Source organism: Panthera onca, chromosome A2 (genome assembly GCF_046562875.1).
Source record: "Panthera onca isolate mPanOnc1 chromosome A2, mPanOnc1 haplotype 2, whole genome shotgun sequence".
NCBI classification, from domain to species: Eukaryota; Metazoa; Chordata; class Mammalia; order Carnivora; family Felidae; genus Panthera; species Panthera onca.
Genome location: NC_138340.1, coordinates 166,801,906 through 166,810,945, shown reverse-complemented (window position 1 = coordinate 166,810,945; position 9,040 = coordinate 166,801,906).

Here is a 9,040-nt window from a genome sequence, read left to right as displayed (position 1 = left end):
CAAGCACAGATAAGGCAGCCGAGATTGTTAATTACAAGGAAATGGGCAGATAGCAGATAACCCCAACCCCTCATGACACCTGTCCCGGGAACAAAATAGGAGCAATTATATCTCAAGTAAGTCAGCCGCGGGGCAGGACCGACTCCTTGCATGAGGCCAGATTCTTCCCGGCGTGTTGAGCGGCTCGTGGCCCATCATCTCTGCGAGGAGCAAGGGCAGGTCCGTGTACGTGCCTCGGGTCCGAGCTCCCGGGTGGCAGCTACGGGTATCGGTGGACACACGGCCACGGCCACACCCCCAAGAGCATCTTCACGCCTGATCCCCGAACTTGCTGAAGCCTGTACCCCAGCCTGACGCAGGCTCCATGAGTGTGCTCCACTCCACGAGGAGCGCCTTTCAAACTTGTGTGTGACGCCCCGACTCTCCCCGGGGCAGCTCAGCGGTCTGAGCGCGGTTACTGTCCCCACCCCGGGGACCTGTGCATAAGGGGAGAGGGTCGAGGGGGGTGGAGGAGCGTTTCGACTGTTTCCTCTTGGCGTGTATTGAGTGACATTCTGGCCGAGCGACAAGAAGTCATCCCCCAGAACAGCCCAGGAGCCAACACAGAATACCCGGGGCCAGGTGTCACCACGTGCCCTGCAGGGACCCCGCACTGGGCGTGAGCGGAGCAGACTGGCATCCCCAGTCCCTGGGGCCCCTCGAGGTTGCTGTCCTGAGGCAGCAAGTTGCATGGACGGGGGGGCCCTGCCCCACCTGCCTCCCCATGGGAGCAATCTGTCAGTTGGAAAACACCCCCTGGGAGATCTCCCCACCTCCCCAGACAGACTGACCCTCACGGGGTCACCCATCACCCAGCATGCGGGAGAGGGGACTTACCAATGGACCGGGAGGCAGGTGCCTGGAAGACGGCCGGCAGCCAGGCAGGCCCCCCGCCCTCCAAAAGGGGTAAGCATCCAGGGGCTGCGGTGGTGGAGACTGGAGGGGACCCGCCAAGGAGGGGAAGCAGCCCGGCACGGGCGCCCAGAGTCAACGGGGGAGGCCCGGGCAAATGTTAGCACCTTCGTCACGTAGCAGCCACACGTGGGTTCTGACTTGTGAAGGACGGACTCTGGGGGCACAGGCGAGACGAGAAGCAAGCTGCAGAGAAGGACACGTGGCCCTGTCCCGCCCTGTCCCACCCAAGCTCTTGACTCTGACTTGGAAGTTGCCAGTGTGAGAGCTGTCCAAGATCCCAAGCAATTTATAAACCGTGTCTGTCAAATAAGGTACACACGTACCCAGGTAGGGAGCAAAGGCGAGTAAGGATTTTTTCCCAGATGTGCCGTGCACAGAATTTTCTGCGTCAGCCAGCCCACATTTACAAACCCTGGATTGCTGGGTCACAGCTAGCCACCGCTGCTCAGTTAGGTCACCACAAGTTAACTGTCCTGTGGAAGAAAGACGGTTGTAACTAGACCCATGGGGCTCAGGGGAGCTGGGGTCCCCAGGGTGCTGTCCCTAGGACGTAAGGAAGTCCGTGTAGACCGCAGCCCCTTGTAGCCTGGGGATAAGTGGATCAGCTCCGAGGGGGGCTGCCACCAGGAGCCGCCGGCCACGCGGAGCAGCTGCCCAGGGCGCAAGACGCAAAACTGACGTCAGGGGCAACCTCAGGTGCAACCTCAGGGTTCCGGGAAACTAGAACACGTGAGGAGCCAGGTGGAGTCAGCAGCGGGGCGGGGCCTGCAGATGACAGCCCCCACCTCTGGCCCTCGGCCAGGCCAGCACGAGCGATCGGGGCAGCGGGCAGAGCGTGGGAGCTGGGGCTGCCCGTTGACATGGCCCTGGCCTCAGGTGGCTTTCTCAGCGAGGCTGCCCAGAGACGTGCTGATGGCGGGACCCAGGTTTCTGCTCCCACCCCGTGTCTCCCAGACCCCTGGGCTGCCTGTCGTGGCCTGCTTTGCCTCTAAGACCCCTCGTCCAAATGCAGTCCGCTCGCGGGGGAGGGGGGGAGCTTCCTCGTTGGAGCACCTCCTCATCTGGGAGCGTCTCCCAGCCTGGAGCACTCCCTCATCTGGAGGACTTCCTTGTTTGGGAGCACTTCTCGTCTGGGAGCACTTCCTCATCTGGGAGCACGTCCTCATCTGGAGCATTTCCTCATCTGGGAGCACCTCCCAGTCTGGAGCACTTCCTCATCTGGAAGCACTTCCTCATCTGGGAGCACCTCCCAGCCTGGAGCACTCCCTCATCTGGGAGCATCTCCTCATCTGGGAGCATCTCCTCATCTGGGAGCACCTCCCAGTCTGGAGCACTTCCTCGTCTGGGAGCACTTCCTCATCTGGGAGCACGTCCTCATCTGGAGCACTTCCTCATCTGAGAGCACCTCCCAGTCTGGAGTACTTCCTCATCTGGAGGACTTCCTCATCTGGGAGCACCTCCTCGTCTGGGGGCACCTACCAGTCTGGAGCTCTTCCTCATTGGAGGGCTTCCCAGTCTGGAGCATGTCCTCATCTGGGAGCATGTCCTCATCTGGGAGCACTCCCTCATCTGGGAGCACTTCCTCATCTGGGAGCACCTCCCAGTCTGGAGCACTTCCTCATCTGGAAGCACTTCCTCATCTGGGAGCGTCTCCCAGCCTGGAGCACTCCCTCATCTGGGAGCACTTCCTCATCTGGGAGCACCTCCCAGTCTGGAGCACTTCCTCATCTGGAAGCACTTCCTCATCTGGGAGCGTCTCCCAGCCTGGAGCACTCCCTCATCTGGGAGCACTTCCTCATCTGGGAGCACTTCCTCATCTGGGAGCACCTCCCAGTCTGGAGCACTTCCTCAAGAGGGTAATCCCGACTCCTGCCTGCTGGTTGCTTCTTCTCAGCACCCGGGCCTGGTGCTCCTCACCTCCCCAGCATCCTCTGTTGGAGAGTCCTAGGCCTTTCTTCGGACCCAGCTGTCCCCCACCGGCCCCCTGTGGCCCCACACCGTGTTGCGTCTTTGCAAACGACGTCTGCCTTCCATACTGACAGCCCCCAATCCAGCCCCTCCACCCGGATGTCCCCGAGCTGCCGCAAACGTCACCAAGTGCCGGCTCACCTCCACCCGACCGTCTGGCAGGTGCCTCCAGCTTCGCCCAGAACCCGCCCCACACCCTCCCCCGTCTCTGGGAGCGTTGCCCCCCACCGCCGCCCCGTGCGGGTGCACAGCCCTGGCCCCGGGATTCTTCCTGGGGACCCCTCCTCTCACACACCCCCGGGGTCTGCGGGCTCCACCTCCCAAAGACATCGGCACCTGCACTGTCAGCCCCCTGCCCAAGCCTCCATCGCGTCTTGTCCAAATTACCGCACAGCCCGTCAGCACAGGCACCGGCACGATCCTTCTCAAAACCCTGCAGACCACCCCACCCGGGGTGACCACCCAGCTCTGACAGACCCTCGGGCCGTATCCTCTGGCCTCGGGGCTCCCTCTCCTCACTCATTCCACTTCAGCCTCACCAGCCCCGTGCTCTTGTAGGCACTGTCGGCCCCACCCCTGCCCCAGGGCTTTTGCACGGGCAGCTCCCTCTGCCCAAACGCACTGCCGCACAGCTCACTCCCCTACCTCCTTCAGTCTGTTCTCCCGTCACCTTAACGAGACCTTCCCTGATCCCCGAATCAAAAACTGTCATTCCCACATGGCCTCCCTGCTCTGTTGTCCTGTGACACTCTGCAGGACGTCACATTTGTCTCTCACCTGTGTCTGCCAGTCAGAGTAAGGCCCCTGAGGGCACGCACTGCTCACGCCTCCGTTCCACCTACCCCAGCCAGCCGGGGGGCTCAGAACCCTCCAGAGCTCCCCATGCTTGCCGTCTTGGGTGTGGCTCCCAGTGTTAGCCGTCCTGTCCGACTTCACACACACACACTAAAGACTGAAGACTCAGCCAAGCCATCCCCTCCTCCGGAGAGCTTTCCATGACCAAGCCTCACCCATGTGGAGTAGCACCCCTGCATCTGAAAGTGCCCGGGGAACAATTCTACGCTTACCACCTTGACTCCTGATTACCTGTCCCTCTTCCCATTGCCGCCCTGGGCCTGAAACCCACAGGTCAGGGAGGGTGCGATCATCAGGGTCCCAGCACCCGGAACCCAGCAGCCTCAGTTAATGCTTACTGAATGACTCAGCTGGAGCTCGTTCATACTAGCATGTAAGGAACTGCTATCCATCTTTTCCTGACAAAACTCGATGCGGGCAGACAAGGGAAAACCCCAGAGCCCTGGGTGCGTGCAAAGAAGGGGAGCAGCCCCCCCCCCGGACAGGGACAGACCCTCCGCCCAGCTCTGCTCTGTGCACTCCCGCTCGGCTCAGTCGGAGGGCAGGCGTGACTCGTAACCAAACACGGAAAAGGCACGTAGGACGGCTTCTAAATGAAAAACTGCCTGGGGACGGGGAAGCTGGGCAACCTGGGAAGTCAGACCATATGAGGATGGAACCCCAGAAGTGACGGGGACATTGGAACTGCGGCCGCTTGGAGCCAGGCTCGCACCCCACGATGCTGGCGGCTTCACAGAGACCAAAGAACAAACATCAGGGCAATTACCTCCCATGGCGGCGTTTTCTGACCCTGACCCTGACCCTGCCTGCAGCCGCTGTGGGGTACGGGGGCGAACCTCAGAAGGCGTCTGGGGCAGGTGAAGGCACCGCTCGCCCCAAAGGAAAGGCCCCCCGCCCATCCCAGCGCTGGTCCAGCCCGTGGAGACAAGACGGGGACACGCCGGTCGGCCCTCCCGGGGGAGGAGGGTGGACAGACGGTGGCCCGAGTCTGGTGTTCCAGAGCTTAAGGAGCCTGTCATGGCAATGACTTGAGGACATTGGGCTCAGAAGCCGGCTTCTCACTCTGTGAGCTAGAACCGCACAACAGCGTAGCACCGAAACCACAAACGTCCACAAAGGACACAGCCTCGCTCACTCGGGACACCCCGATGTGCCACGGGCCGTCCACGAGGTGTGGTGCACGCTTGTTTCCATCACATTTCTGCCACTCTCTACTCAGGCAGCCAAGCTCCCCCAAACTCACCAGAACTGTTAGGGTGGTTCACAATAATCAGTCTCAACGACGTTGCGTATCTTCAGTTCGATCAAAATCGGTCAAGACCCGAGAAAATCCCATGAGGGGAAGGAAGAAAGAGTGACCCGGAAAATGTGGGCGGATCAAAGCAGCGGCTGTCACCGTGATCGAAACACGGGGATCCGTACCAACCGGAACTCATGTCTCTCAAAGCCAGCCCGGAGGGTTCTAGCACACGCACACGCACACGGTCACCTCACGCGGCCACCTGGTGACTTTCCTCTGAGGTGAAGACACTCCTTTGCACGTTCGACCCCCTCCCCGGTTACGAATTCCCACACGCCTACCCCCACCCCGGAAGCTGCAGTTCACGTCGCACACAAATGTGAACCTTATTAATTTCACAAGATAAGCTCTTTCTTTTATGGAAATGGTCTTCTGCATGCGAGTCGTAATAACCTGCACGGACCTCTTCCTGAGGACGGGAATGGAGGGGAACAGTCACCGGACGGACGCACGGGTGGTGTGTGGGGTGGGGAGCGAGGGGCCGCCCAGAGAGGGACAGGGTGCGCAGAGAGGGGCTCTTCCCGATGAGGGCAGCACGAGCCTCACCCCATCGGGTCCCTGCTTTCTACCGGAAGTATCCTCATGCAGAGGTGACCTCACTCAGCTCCAAGCAGACCCTGTCTCTTGAACGTACCCGTCACCAGGGTCTTTATGAGGTCGCCGTGAGTTAGATGCACCGGCTTGGCAGAGGGTGGGGCCCATCCCTGGAGCCCCTCGCCTGCCGGCGCGGGTCACGAGCCTCGCCAGACGCGCCCCAGCCCACCCCGACCTGCCCCTCAGGCCCCGTGTCACCAATGCGACCCGAGGCACTTGCTGAGGTCCGTGAGGGGCCACGCGCAGAACAGCAGAAGGGCGCAGGCCGCGTGCAAGGTTCAGTCCGGGTGTCCAGCTGAGACACTGGCGTTCATAGGCTGCGAGAGCGCCACGACCCCGCCTGGTCTTCACCGGACAACCGTCCCGGAAAGTTCCCATCTCTTCCTTTCTGAAGGCGGGTGGAAACCGTCATCTGAAGCTGAACGTGTGCTGCCACTTCAGTAGCCCAGATTGTGACGGGCGTGATGGCCGTCCACGCTTGAGCCCAGAGACCACGTGGAGGCTGCACGTCCCCACGCGGCGCTCGGGGCCATAGCCTGCTGGGAGCCGCTACACGGTCCGTGCTGCGTGTGCCTCACCGCACGTGGGACAAAGCAGGGCACTGCTCCCATCACTCACAGCAGTTTATCGTCACTGTCCCGATTCTGCCTAAACCGCAGGGCACTCTGAGGGGGGCACAGTCGGGCCCCTACTTTCTAGGAGAGGATGGCACACGGTGGGATCCGGTGCTCCTGGCAAATGTGCTCCATCCACACTCACGTCAGTCCCACCAGCGCACGGCTCCTGGGCAGGGGTCCTGGAGTCCGCATGCGAAAAAGTCCCGTGGGAGAGTCTGGGGCAAAACAGACCGTGGTCTACGAGGTTAGTGCACACGGGGCTCTGCGTCGGACGTGCACAGACAGGCCGTCCTGGGACACAGGCCGTCCCGGGACACAGACAAGCTGCCCTTGGGCACAGATAGGCCATCCTGGGACACAGACAAGCTGCCCTCGGGCACAGACCGGCCGTCCCAGGACACAGACAAGCTGCCCTCGGGCACAGACAGGCCATCCTGGGACACAGGCCATCCTGGCACACAGACAAGCTGCCCTCGGGCACAGACAGGCCATCCTGGGACACAGACAAGCTGCCCTCGGGCACAGACAGGCCGTCCTGGGACACAGACAAGCTGCCCTCGGGCACAGACAGGCCGTCCTGGGACACAGACAAGCTGCCCTCGGGCACAGACAGGCCGTCCTGGGACACAGGCCATCCTGGGACACAGAGAAGCTGCCCTCGGGCACAGACAGGCCGTCCTGGGACACAGGCCATCCTGGGACACAGAGAAGCTGCCCTCGGGCACAGACAGGCCGTCCTGGGACACAGGCCATCCTAGGACACAGACAAGCTGCCCTCAGGCACAGACAGGCCATCCTGGGACACAGACAAGCTGCCCTCAGGCACAGACAGGCCGTCCTGGGACACAGACAAGCTGCCCTCAGGCACGGACAGGCCATCCTTGGACACAGAGAAGCTGCCCTCGGGCACAGACAGGCCATCCTGGGACATAGGCCGTCCTGGGACACAAACAGGCTGTCCTGGGACACAGACAAGCTGCCCTCAGGCACAGACAGGCCGTCCTGGGACACAGATAAGCTGCCCTCGGGCACAGACAGGCCGTCCTCGGAGCGGTCGGTGGCAGGCCCTCCTCCCGGTCAGGAGGCCTGTGACGCAGGCAGACGGTCTTTGTTACACGGCAGGGTGAACGGGAGGAGGCAGACACGTGTGGGGGGCTGGAAGCAAATATTTATTCCCGGAACTCTTGCCACTGGCCCAGGAGCAGATAAGGTTGCGTGACAAGCTACAGATAAATGAAGTCCAAAGTCACCTGCAGCCCTCGGGCCGTGCACACGCAGGAGCGGCCCCAGGCTGCAGGCCGAGCCCGGGCGGCCTCCTTGCCCCTTTGGACAGGCAAGCCCCCCTCCAGCCCCAGGGGGGCAGCTGCCAGCTGGGAAGGACGAGGAGGAAGCGAGGGCGGAAGGGGTGAGGTGAGGGAGCACACGCGGAGGCCTTCCTCGCTCTGCCCTCTGGGGTCCCCCCCATGAGCCTCGGAGCCCCAGCCTCCCCGCCTCGGCTCTGCCTTCCTGCCCCCACCGCCGGCCCGCGATGGAGCTTCTTTGCCTCCCTTCACTGTCCCCACCTGACCTCCTTGCCAGTCCTTCCCCAGTCACCCAGGAGCCCACCCCCCCCCCCCCCCCGTCAAAGGTCTCTGACCGATGACTTGCAGACGCGTCACACCCCCTGCGTCCCAGCCCTGCCCCCACCCCCAATGCAGTCTCTCCCTCCCATTTTCTGTGCCAGGGAAAGGTCCCTCCGTTCCGGCAGCGACCTGGAAGTTCTCAGGTCCCCGGCCGCGCTCCCGCCCTCACACCCAAATACACCGCAGCACCCCTACCTCGCCGAAGCTGCCTGCAGGCCAGCCCACCCGGCTCCGCCGGCCGCCCCCTAACTGGTCTCCCCAACGTCAGTCCTGCCCCTTCCCCAGCCGAGCCCCCCCCCCCCAGCTCATGCTGAATGCCCATCAGAGGGGGTCCTTCTAAGCCATGAACCAGGTGGGCTCCCGCACCCCTAAGACCCTCCACAGCGCCCCACCGCCCTCTGAGGAAAGTCCAGACTACCTTGTGCACCTGAGGCCCCTCCTCCTCTGGGCCCGGCTCCCCCACCCCCACCCTCACCTCTCTCACCCCAGACAGCCCAGAAAATGCAGAAGCCCCCTCCCCCTGCAAGATCCACCCACCCGGGTGCCTGCAGGGCTCAGGGCATCGCTTCACCCCTCCGCATAAGGACTCCCCCCCGGGGCCCCTAAAACCCAGCTTGGCGGGAGGAGCCGGGGTGGGGGGGCCTCGCTGGGGCTGATGCGCAGAAGACGGAGGGAGGGGATCCACTGAGGAGCGCACGATCCCCTCTGTGTCATCACAGGTGCCCCTGACCGTTCTGCGGTTCCTAGGGCTGTGCGGGGTGGTGCCCATGGGTAGCCCAGGCCATCACGTGGGGGGCTGCAGGGCCAGAGGGGACACAGATTTCCACTGGGTCTTGTAGATCGGGTACTTTAAAAAAATGCTTCAGGGGCGCCTGGATGGCTCAGTCGGTTGAGCATCCAACTCTTGGTTTCAGCTCAGGTCGCGATCTCACTGTTCGCGGGATGGAGCCCACACCGGGCTCTGCACTGACAGCCTGCCTGGGATCCTCTCTCTCCCTCCCTCTCTCCCCCTCCCCTGCTCCTGCTCGCTCCCTCTCTCAAAATAAATAAATCAACTTAAAAAAAATAAATAACAATAAAAAGTGCTTTAGTTCTTTAGCTAAAATGCTTTTAAGGACGCGTTTGTGAAT